This window comes from Felis catus, chromosome A1 (genome assembly GCF_018350175.1).
Source record: "Felis catus isolate Fca126 chromosome A1, F.catus_Fca126_mat1.0, whole genome shotgun sequence".
NCBI classification, from domain to species: domain Eukaryota; kingdom Metazoa; phylum Chordata; class Mammalia; order Carnivora; family Felidae; genus Felis; species Felis catus.
This window is the reverse complement of record NC_058368.1, coordinates 32,945,987-32,959,068: the sequence shown is the minus strand read 5'-3', so window position 1 is coordinate 32,959,068 and position 13,082 is coordinate 32,945,987. Positions and strand designations below refer to the sequence as shown.

General features: G+C 35.4%; 1 long non-coding RNA gene across 1 annotated transcript in view; it reads right to left on the bottom strand.

Moving 5' to 3' along the window:
• Window positions 1-12,441: 12,441 nt before the first annotated feature.
• The window catches only part of LOC123384347, a 47,149-nt gene continuing 46,508 nt past the window's right edge, over window positions 12,442-13,082 (bottom strand). The window contains exon 3 of the long non-coding RNA XR_006595314.1: window positions 12,442-12,765. This is a non-coding gene — a long non-coding RNA (uncharacterized LOC123384347). The remainder of the gene's footprint in view (window positions 12,766-13,082) is intronic.

Here is a 13,082-nt window from a genome sequence, read left to right as displayed (position 1 = left end):
GGTCTTCTTTGGAAAAGTGTCTATTCATCTCTTCTGCCCATTTCTTTACTGGATTCTTTAATTTTTGGGGGTGTTGGGTTTGGTAAGTTCTTGGTAGATTTTGGATACTAACGCCCTATTAGATATATCATTTGCAAATATCTCCTCCCATTCCAAATGCTACCTTTTAGTTTCACTGATCATTTCCTCTGCTGTGTAGAAGCTTTTATCTTGATCAAGTCCCAATAGTTCATTTCTGCTTTTGTTTCCCTTGTCTTCGGAAATGTGTCTAGAAAACAGTTACTAGAGCCGCTGTCAAAGATCAGGGAAATACAAATCAAAACTACAATGAGTTATCACCTTACACTTGTCCAAATGGCTAAAATTAACAACACAAGAAACAACAGATGTTGGCGAGGATATGGACAAAGGAAAACCCTCCTACACTGTTGGTGGGAATGCACACTGGTGCAGCCACTCTTCAAAACAGTAAGGAGGTTCTCCAAAAAGTTAAAAATACAACTACCCTAGGACCTAGCAATCACATTACTAGGTATTTACACAAAGGATACAAAAATACTGATTCGAAGGGGCACACACACCCCAGTGTTTATAGCAGCATTACCAACAATAGCCAAATTATTGTAAAATCCCAGATGCCCATCAAGTGATGAATGGCTAAAGAAGATGTGGTACATCTATACAATGCAATATTGTATATCAATAAGCTATCAATAAGAATGAAATTTTGCCATTTGCAATGACGTGGATGGAGCTAGAGTGTATAATGCTAAATGAAATTTCCATCAGAAGAGGACAAATACCATCTGATTTCACTTATCTGTTGAATTTAAGAAACAAAACAGATGAATATCAGGGGAAAAAAGAAAGAGGCAAACCATAAAAGAGAATCTTATCTATAGAGAACAAACTGAGGGCTTCTGGAGGGGAAGTGGGCAGACAATGGGTTACATAGGTGATGGGACATTAAGAAGGGCACTTGTGATGAGTACTGGAGGTATGTGTATGTAACTGTATGTAAGTGCTGAATCACTAAATTCTACTCCTGAAATTGATATTATACTATGTTAAGAAGAATTTAAATAAAAAGTTGAAAACCAAAAAAAAAATACAGAATATAGAGTTCCCATATACTACCCCCCCACACACACACACGCACACACACGATGCACAACCTCCCCTACTATAAACATTTGTGTCAGTCTGGTATTGGATGTTGATATTAGGGAAAGCTGCATGTACGTAGGGACAAGCATAAATGGGAACTTGATTTTGATGTAGTTTCTTTTCATTTATACACAAACATGCAATCTCTTATCTGTAACAACTTCTGCATGAATGTAGAATGCATTGATTAAAAGAAACTTTACAATTTTAGTGCACCTGCAATTTTTTTCTTTATATCAAAGTATAAAATTAAAAATACTTATACTTTTTGCATTTTTTGTTGAAAAATGTGTAACTGCAACTTTCCAAAACATTTTGTTACTTTTTATTAATACTTTTGAATATCTGAAAAAAACAGGAAAGAAATCTTCATCCATTATACCAAATATAAATATTTATTTGAATTTTTTAATAAATATCCAATCATCTTTGAAAGAGCCCAGGCTCTTAATCACATTAAAAAAAAAAAACCTCATACATTACAATTTAATTTTTTTTCAAAAGAGGTAGACAAGTTTCCTCTAATAAACATTTTAAATTAGGTTATATGCTATAGTTTGCGACTTAGAGTTAAAATATACTTTCCTTGGCCTCTAAGATTTTTATTTATAAAATAGTCATATGAAATATGCAGTAAGGTTTTGTTCTGTGTAGTAACATCATTTACAACAGAATAAACACATTCAAGTATATTTTATCTTCCTGAAATTTCATAGTTTAGTATTAAGGTAATCCAAAAGCTTTTATCTATTATTATTTAACTTAGCAGCCAAGGTTATTACAATTTTTATATAATTTATACATCAAAACTCAATGCTTCAAATAGAAAATTTCCACTGAGTTTAGCACGGATAACACTTGTTTCTGTCAGAAAGCCATTCCTGCTCAAGTCTTTCCTTTTACTTTTAACTTGAAGGCTTATCCACAATTGGCTTGGTATAAGGTAGTTAGCAGAAACATATCTGAACATTCTATTAAGAAAAACACAGTATTTTTATGTAAATGTTCATGCAAGAGAAATGTCTAAGTGTTCCGAAGTAATATATGATTATCACAACCTGATTGACTTTATATTTGTGTTGAGAAAGTTTGTGTAGGCAGTTATTTTTTCTAAAAAGCACTGATTTTCAATATTAATATGATGATGTGAAAACATTGCCTAATTTTATTGGCTTTTTTCATGTTCATTATCTGATGGCAGTTCAGTCAAATTCATACTTAAAAACTATTGCTTAAATATTCGATATCCTTAAGATAGAAAATATTATAAAATTTCCAAATATTTTACATTTTTATTGATAATCATTTTCTAATTCAACAATTACTCAGTGAGCACCTGCAGTGTTTGTCCAGTAACACTCTGAAATAAGCACACACACAAAATGATGGTATACCATGTTAGATGGTGAAACACAAGGAGACCTGAGCAACTAGGGTGTTTCATATTCTTTCTTTTTCCTCTTGGAGGAGGGGCATTGTAGTCATTTTTTTGTTAGAGGTGCCCAGATTAGGTTACATGAGGAAGAGGTGATATCTGAGTAAAGAGCTGAACAGATGGGTGAGCAGGTTCTGAATGTCTGGGACGAATTTCTTAGTACAAGAAACGTTCATTCAAGAAGCCCTGAAGCATGAGCAGGAATGACCACAATATTTAAGAAGAATTGCAAAATGGCCACTTTTGTGCCCCCTGGGAGATTATTAGAAAACTACATCTAAGAAACAATTGATTGGATGGAAGAGGACAAAATAGGTCATTGTACAGAGTTCATCTTTTACTATGAGTGAAACAGCACATGACAGGAGTTTGACAGGTGAGTAACATGATCTGACTTAAGTTACTAAGATTCCTTTGGCTGATGTGCTGAAAATACACATGTAGTAGGAAGGCAAAGGTAAACACAAGATTAGGAGGATATTTCAATAAATCTGGAAACAAACGATAGCAGTTCAGGCAGGCATAGTATGAGTTGGCTCAATGGGTAAGGAAAAAAAAACAATTTTTGAAAGTGAAGAAATATTCTGTAAGAAAATCTATATGCACATTTTATACTAATATATGTATATGAGAACTAAGACAACACATGGGCCTATAAATAGTTGCAAATTTTACCCTTTTATCCCATACTAGTAGACTGTAATAATTCATACAAAATCTTGTCTTTGTTTTGTTTTGTTAAATGTTTATTTTTGAGAGACAGAGAGACAGAGCATGAGCAGGAGAGGGGCAGAGAAAGAGACACAGAATCTGAAGCAGGCTTCAGGCTCTGAGCTGTCAGCACAGAGCCTGATGTGAGGCTTGAACCCATGAACCATGAGATCATGACTGAGCCCAAGTCGGATGCTTAACCGATTGAGCCACCCAGGTGCCCCCCAAAAATCTCATTTCTACTTAAAATTTCAAGACAAGACCCATATAATTCAGTTCCTGCTTATGAAATTATTAAAAGTCAAATACAAGAGAATTTATCAATTTTACTCATAAAACAGCTTTGTCTCTACCATATCCTATGCAGACCAAATGGCTTTAAAAAATCATTCTACCTATTGGTTTACCAACAAACAAACAAAAAAACAAAAACAAAAACAAAATCCACACAAAAGAAAACAAACACTTGTTAGGGTATTTTATGTAGACTTTTGGCAAAGGATGAATATTTTATATTACTCATTTTTAACAGTATTTATTTACTTATTTTGAGAAAAAGAGAGAGAGAGAGAGAGAGAGAGAGAGAGAGAGAGAGAGAGAGAGAGAGAGAATCCCAAACAGACTCCATGCTGTCAGCGCAGAGCCTGATATGGGGTTCCATGTCACTAACCGTGAGATCATGACCTGGGCTGAATTCAAGAGTCAAGTGCTCAACTGACCAAGCCACTCAGGTACCCCTATACTTTACCTTACTTTAGAAGACAGTAACTTCCCCACCGCACACTCCCCCTCCCCCAGACCACCATGGTCCTCTTGATAAAATATGATAGATGGCAAGTTGTCTGTCTGTCACTACAACTCCCACCCAAAGCTGGTAAAATTGTTTCTCATAATACCCTCCCTATATTCTCCCAGGTGGGACTTGCTCAACAAAGGAATGCAGCAAGATTTAGAAGACAGAAAGGAAACAGATCATTACTTTTGATAGGTTGTGGCACACAAGCATAATAAATACGGGCAACTGTAACATGTTTCCTCTTGCTTATGTTAGAACTGATCAACAACAGCACAAAGCCTGCTACCTAGAGCTAGGAAAGTGACAGTTCCCTTAGAAGCAGTGGTGTTTCACAGAGAAGCCGAATTTTAAAAAGCATTTTCGTAAAGCTTTCTTAAGAGTTCTAGATCTTCACAAGCTCCCCTTTTATGGTTCTATTTCTGTTTCCAGATATGCAAGATTTCTCAGACTTGCTTACAAGTTCAAACTTGTCCATTACTGCTGATGATTCAGACAGGTACACTGACTATTACTCCAATTCTCTGACTATTCCTCACCCCATTTCCAGAGTTGGACTTTCCAACTTCTCCTACATTTCAGGAAACTCCAATTTCTACATTAAATTCCTCAACTCTGACAATACTTCTACTGGGGGGTTACACACAATTACACATCCCTTCTGACTTAATCAGCTGCTGCGAGGTTTTTTTTCTGTTTTCATTTTTGTTGTTGTTGTTGTTGTTTAGCCATTTCATCCACTATAAGATGTAGACTATTCAAGTTTATGTAGAAATGACACTGAGTAGAGATTTTTAAGATATCATTTATTGACTGGCATTTATTATAATACTTAATGTTAACATTTTTTTGGTGGTAACTATGCATGAAGCATGAGATTTAAAACTTGACACAAGCCAATATAGTGGATATAGTCTTGATATTCTCACTCCAAGTGAAGAAATCAAGGCATAAAGATGGTAAGGTCAAAGAGATGTTGCAAGGCACCTGGGTGGATCACTCGGTTGAGTGTTCGACTTCAGGTCAGGTCATGATCTCACAGCTCATGGGTTGGAGCCCTGCATCGGGTTCTGTGCTGACAGCTCAGAATCTGCAGTCTGCTCTGAATTTTGTGTCTCTTTCTGCCCCTTCCCTGTTCATGTTCTATGTGTGTCTCTCTCTGACTCGCTGTCTCAAAAATAAACATTAACAAATTTTTAAAAAGATGTTGCAAAATATTAATCCAAGTAGAATTATTTTAAAATTGAGCTATTTTATAGGCATATATGGTGAACTACTTCACAAGGAACAACCATATGTAACATAGACATAACATCTGGTAGCCTTGAATCCTTCCTTTCACTATTTTTAGCTGAACAATTGGGCACTATTATTTCCTGGTTTAATATGTTTAGGTTGTCAAAGATTTGGAATATAGAAAATAATCTGTGCTACATAGAGGACACATTTATTTTCAAGGTCAATACCACTCCTATTTCTCAGACTCTCTTCCTAGAAAGTAAGCTGAAATGGAAGGAAAAAAAGCTGTATATAAAGAACCATCAATCTTAAGGTGAGTGCAGCTTTTTGTTTCCCTATAGAATGAAGCTGAGAGACAGAGGTGAAAAGGGAAACCAAGTAAGTTCATCCTTTTCCTGGGTTTATTAACCAAATGTCATAGATTTCTCTTGAAAATGAGCTCACCTTTCCCAATAGATTCTTTCATTCTGGCATCCAGATTATTGCTTAAGGTGATAAACTGTAGGATTTAGTGACTCTGAAAGAGCTATAAGCTTCTGAATATGCCCAATTTGTAGAATGAAATTATCACTAGCAGTAAGAGAATCTGTCTCATTTACTAAATCATATAAATATAAAGTCACTAATTATTGGCACTCAAATAAAATGGTCTGTCATATTTATTGGTTAATTATAGATTAAATGAGAAATTGCCACCATAAAGCATTTCTACACTTATTAAGGAAGTACCATTGTGCTAATTCCATGAAGTATGATATTTATAGGTCTACAGATAAATATAGTGCAATTAAAACTACATAATATAACCTGTATTTATGTCTAACCTGTAAAGGAATACTTTTATAGTTCAAAATTGAAGACGTGATGAAGTCATTTTGAGAGATTCATTTGATAATTAGCCTACGAAGCTATAAAAAGACATATGAATAATGACTTAGACAATTAATTTCCTTTCTTTTTCAGGAAATAAAATATAGTATTAATATATGTCTATTTAAGTCATTTTCCAATAGAATAATCTGCTGATAAAATAAACCAGATTAAATACATAATATGAGCATCCTTTTAAAATAAATTATAAATGACACCTATGCAAAAAAAGAGGCATTTTAAAATAAATTTAAGATGAAGTTACTTATTGTATCCTATCATGACGATTTATTTCATCCCATACATGTATCGGGCCTATACTATATTTTCTCTGTACTACAACTGAGATTTTGAGTGATACCTAGGCTAATTCCTTGGTCATGCAGGCCAGTTGTACATCAAATTAACTGTCTCAAACTGTAGCAAAGTCCTTATTTCCTCTTGAAAACCACTGTACTTTTCCTTCATCTAATTGCTCTTCCTATTTACTCATTAGTTACTCAAAAGCTTTGCCATCCTCAAGTTATTCATCTAGCTCTCTTCATTTTCATGCCCTTAGATGGCCTTATCTCCTGGACATCAACTGTGAAGTATTTCCAAATATTGACCCTTCCTACATATTTATGTACACATTCTTACTATCATCAGTTCCTTAGTCTCAGATGTGCTGGCTTCTCCTTCCATTTAAGACAAGAAGACCTTTAAGACAAGAGCCTTGAGTTCTAATGCCTATCTCCTTTCACTACCAAAACAAGTTGAATAATTCTCTCTCTCTCTTCAACTTCTTTGTTTGGTAACTCTTTTCTATTATCTTATATATGTCTTCCAATCCATACTTTCCCCTTAGTTTTGTCCTCATTTTCCCCATCCTCTTTCATGGCTCCTCCCACTATGCTTACCTATTTCAAAAAGAAACGCACAAAGCGAAAATATTTTCAAAGAAATTAGTACATACACAAAATAAGAAAATAATACACATCTGTAGTAAGAATGTTCAAGGAGGAAATTAATGCAGTTGAAGGTAACAAGTACTATAAACTATGATTCGAGAAATAGTCCTGAAATAAAAGATTCCTGGAAAACATATATGAAAAGAATATCCTATTATTGGAGAAAAAATGACCTGGAAAGCCAGCAATGAGACACATGATGGTAAAAATCAGTACATTTTAAAGAAAAAGTGAATTTTTTCTGGCTTCCAGGTAAAAAATTTCAAGTCAAATATAAAAGAGAGACAATAAAATCATTGTCATAATTTTTGACAGTATCCTTTCAGTCCAGAAGATAATAGTGTAACTTTTAAAAGAAATTAAAAGGAAAAGGTAAGCCAATGATTGTTTTATTTATCCACAATATAAAAGCTGCAGATAAACTTTTATGAAGAAACTTGAATCTTTCAGATTCTAGATAATGAGCCCTTCTGACAAGATTAGAGTAAAATTTGTTTTAAATAATCAGAAAGACTAAATATATCAACATTAACTTGCAGGTAAAAAGAAATATGTCTTGGGGCGCCTGGGTGGCGCAGTCGGTTAAGCGTCCGACTTCAGCCAGGTCACGATCTCGCGGTCCGTGAGTTCGAGCCCCGCGTCGGGCTCTGGGCTGATGGCTCGGAGCCTGGAGCCTGTTTCCGATTCTGTGTCTCCCTCTCTCTCTGCCCCTCCCCCGTTCATGATCTGTCTCTCTCTCTGTCCCAAAAATAAAATAAACGTTGAAAAAAAAAATTAAAAAAAAAAAAAAAGAAATATGTCTTTACTTACAGAAATCACAAAAAAACACATGGTTTTTGAAATATACTCGACTCTAGGGTTTTTCTCAGGTATATAAATAAATGATAGACACTATGATATTATCATTACTGTTACCCTCTCCAAAAACAAAACAAATACCATCATTAGGAAAAAGTACAAGTTTTTTTTTATTAAGATACAACTTTGGTTAACTAAGCCCCCCCCCATTTTTTCTGAGATAACCTTTTTTTATTATTATTATTACTATTATTTTACCACAACCAGTACTTTCCTTTCTTTCATTTTCACAGATGTGTGTGTATATATATATATATATATATATATATATATATATATATATATATATATACATATATACACATACATACACATCTCCTCTTACAGTAAGTTTCTTTCATATTTTATCTTATTTTTTAATAAAATTTAATGTAAAGTTAGCTAACATACAGTATATACAGTGTGCACTTGGTTTTGGAGAATATTCCCATGATTCATTACTTATATACAACACCCAGTGTTCATCACAACAAGTGCCCTCCTTAATGCCATCATCCATTCTCCCCTCTCCCCTACCCCCCATCAACTCTTAGTTTATAACTAAATATACAATACAAAAAAAAACAGTAGAACAGATAAATCTAAGAGCTGATTTTTTTCAAAAAATAAAATTGATGAACACCCCCCCCAGCCACACTTCTCAACAAGAAAAGAGAGCCCAAGTCAATAAAATCATAAATGAAAGATCACAACAAGTACCACAGAAATACAAACAATTAGAGAATACTATGAAAAATGATATGCCAACAGACTGGACAACCTGGAAGAAATGGACAAATTCCTCAACACCCACACACTACTAAAACTCAAATGGGAAGAAATAAAAATTTTGAACAAACCCATAACCAGCAAAGAAATTGAATCAGTTATCAAAAATCTCCCAACAAATAAGAGTCCTGGACTAAATAGCTTCCCAGGGGAATTCTACCACATATTTAAAGCAGAGTTAATACCCATCCCTCAAGCTGTTCCAAAAAAATAGACACAGAAGCAAAGTTTCTGGACTCAGTCTATGAAGCCAGCATTAACCTTGATTCCCAAACCAGACAGAGACCCCACAAAAAAGGAAAATTACAGGCCAATATCCCTGATGAACATGGATGCAAAAATTCTTAACAAAATACTAGCAAATCTAATTCAACAGTATATTTAAAGAATTATTCACCATGATCAAGTGAGATACATTCCTGGTCTGCAGGGCTGGTTCAATATTCACAAATGAATCAATGTGATCCATCACATTAATAGAAGAAAGGGTAAGAACCATATGATCCTGTCCATAGATGCAGAAAAAGCATTTGACTAAGTATAGCACTCTTTCTTAATAAAATCCCTCAAGAAAATCAGAATAGAGGAACATACCATCATAAAAGCCATATATGAAAAGCCCACAGCTAATATCATCCCCAATGTGGAAAAACTAAGTTTTTCCCCCAAGATTAGGAATACGACAGGGATGTCCACTCTCACCACGGTTGTTTAACATAATGTTGGAAGTCCTACCCTCAGCAATCAGACAACAAAATGAAATAAAAGGCATCCAAAGTGGCAAAGAAGTCATCAAACTTTCACTTTTTGCAAACAACATGATACTCTACATGGAAAACCCGAAAGACTCCACCAAAAAGCTACTAGAACTGATACATAAATTCAGCAAAGTTGCAGGATACAAAATCAACGTACAGAGCCCTAATTTTAGAACAATCTAAAATCTCATACTCATTTCCATTCAACTATCCACTTTAAATTTTTTATGTCCAGAAATTTTTAGACTACTACAGATAGAAGAAACTATTAAGGCTTAGACTAACAAAATATTAAACGAAAACCTAAGATTTGATATTCACTTTCTGGCCAACACATCTGGGGAATGGTGACAAAATATATTGAGATGTGAAAAATTCTGCGTATTTCTTTTCTCCTTCTTCATTGTTCCTGGATTGCTTCAAATTTAGTCAGTAACCATAATGTTTATGGTAAAATAGTGCTTTACTTAATAGTCATCCTATTAATGGTAATTGTAGATTATTTAAACAATACGTGTAAGTCCTTTCACACCAAATAAAGTTATTTTAACAATTATTTTCCTCCTCAGAATCTTTCTTTGAAAATTTTTTTAAGAATCATTATCCTAAACTACAATTTGAGATTAACAGGTCATAATTTAAAAAATATAATTCCATGAAACATAAGCAACTGCATATTTTAGTCTCATAGACCCTACATACAACAAATGAGTGCATTTAAAAACTGATGAAATCTCAGTAATGCTTATACTCCAGGTAATTGTATTGTGCTAATATCAATTCTGGTTTTGGCACTGTATTATAATTAGGTCAGATACTGATGAGGGAGAGTGGGGTTGGCTGAGGACAAAGTGCACGGTAGTGTACCTCCCTCTCCCTCCAATGTGGGATGTATGTGATATTCCTCAGGCACTCCTGGCTGCTCAAGGACAAAGGAAAGGAAAGAAAACAAATGGCCAACTGATAGAGTTCACAGTCATACAGGCCATGGGTCTCCATCAGTTTATAAATATATAGTAAATTACAAGAAAGTGGCATTCTTATTAATAGCCTCATCTCCAGAAGCCTACTATAGACTCAGTTTCCTGGAGCCCTAACATCACCCCTTCATAGTGATATGGGGAAAAAAGACAAGAAGGAAATGCCAGGTAAAGTTAAATTTCCTCATAACCTGCAGCACATTGACAAATACTTGAGGCAAATACCAAGTATAACATTTCTGCAGGAAGCCCCTACAGTCCTAATGTTAATGCCCTACTAGAGGAAAACAACATTAACTTGACAATAGCAAGGCCTCAGGTATCTTATGAGTCCTCTTTAGCATATCAAAATCCTTCTGGAGGCCTCCCTTTGACTTTACCTTCCCCAACTTCATCATATATAAGAAGCCGCTCTTCACAACTCCAGCGCAGCTCTTTCTGCTCTAGGATTCTGTCCCCATGCTTTAATAAAATCCCCTTTTTGCACCAAAGGATTCTTTCTTGGCCGTCAGCTCTGGACCACCCCACCATCACCCCAGAATCTTATTAACACTACCTTTGGTGGAAGGTTTGTACAGGCTATATATACATGGTACCTCTGTACACTATTTTTGCAACTTCATGGAAGTTTATAATTATTTCTAAGTTAGAAATTAAAAAGTAAAACCAAAAAGTTTAAAAGTAAAATCAAAAAGTTTAAAAGTAAAATTACTGTAATTATTATAGCTCTGTAACTTACAACAGAATTTTGTATTTCTACATTCCCTTTAAAGGCACATTGATTCACTGATTTCTTTGTGTCCATCAATTAAAAAAAAAATCCAACTCTTGGAGCAGGGCTAGTATCTTCATCCAAGAGAAGCCATATTGAATTTATTACTCTTTCCAGGTTGAGCTTACTTCTTACCAGCAAACCCAGCAGTTTGAAGCTTTTTTGCAGCAGACCCACCCCATGAGCTACAAGCAAGTCTCCTGCAGAGCAAGGTGTGTGCAGAAGTACACAACCTTCTTGCCTTCTTGCCCACTTTGTCTGTCTGAATCTTAAGTAGCAAGGAATGGGAAGAAAGATGTTTTTCTTGACCTGAATCATCACTTCTCGTGTCTAAGGGGAAAAGAAAAAAAAAACTTTCTTGGGTGCAGTGACTATCCTTACAGGCTCTTAGGAAATGCTTATGGGCTCAGTGTACCTGTAACTTCCTGGGCAAACATCAGTCTCCTTAGGTCGAGCACTTTCAGGATATTGCCACTCTCATAGGTGGTTAGGTAGGCAGGCAGTGAAGTGAGCGCAGTGCCTTGCATATGGTTACATACAAGGCAAGAGGGCCCTTTTCCAATATCGGCAGCTGCCGTGGGGAGAGGGGGGACACTAGCCAGCCCTGCCTTAGAGTGGGTGTCCACCCACACCCGCCTGGTGAGCAAATAGGAAAGACCTGGATTTCTAAGATCCTGTCTGCTGCTACACAGTGCAGCACAGGCCTCCCCACCCTCACTAAGGTTTTTAAAGACTTCTCCAGTGGAAATATTTATCTCATATTTTAATAATTGCACACAAAACAATATCCTAAAAAACTGAAATTTTAACACAATTTTATGAGTGCTCTGTCCAACACAATTCCTTAAGACAGTTTTGTTTGCTTATCTAAATTTGAGAACAATTTATAACGTATATAATAAAATGAGTTAAGTAATTGAATTCTTTTTTTTTAATTTTTTTAACGTTTATTTATTTTTGAGACAGAGAGAGAGACAAAGCATGAACGGGGGAGTGTCAGAGAGAGGGAGACACAGAATCTGAAACAGGATCCAGGCTCTGAGCTGTCAGCACAGAGCCCGACACGGGGCTTGAACTCACGGACCGCGAAATCATGACCTGAGCCGAAGTCGGCCGCTTAACCGACTGAGCCACCCAGGCACCCCAGTAATTGAATTCTTAATGCATTGGGAAATTTTAAATATTTTCATTTAACTTTTCTGTCCTATTTTGCCATTTGTTTTAAAGCCTTCTACCTTTGATTTTATCTTCAATTTGAGAAAAACACCTTATTTAACAAACTTGTAAAGATAGAAAACAGAAAAATTTTATATTTTTATTTTCTTTGTGCTTCAACATATTCATCTTCTAAGGAGTGATTGATCTGTTGAGAGAACAATCAATCTTCTAATATTTTCTAATCTCTGATGATGTAATTGTTTTTGATTCTCCGAGTAGCAGTATGATACAGGAACTCTTTCAAACCTAGAGAAGTAGATTTGTAGTTATCATTTATAAGATGTGTATAGGAACAGGAGTAAAAAAGTGAAATATTTTTATTTTATCATTTGCAACATCCATTTCAATCCCTCAGTTCAATTTTCATTAAGATTTCATGTGGTGTGAAGAGGCTCTATCGATTGAGCAGCAGACTCTTGATATTGGCTCAGGTCATGAACTCACCATTAGTGGGATGGAATGTCCAGTAGGGGGCTCTGTGCTGACAGTGCAGAGCCTACTTGGGATTCTCTCTCCCTCTCTCTCTGCCCCTCCTCTGTTTGCACACAAGCTTTCTCTCTCTC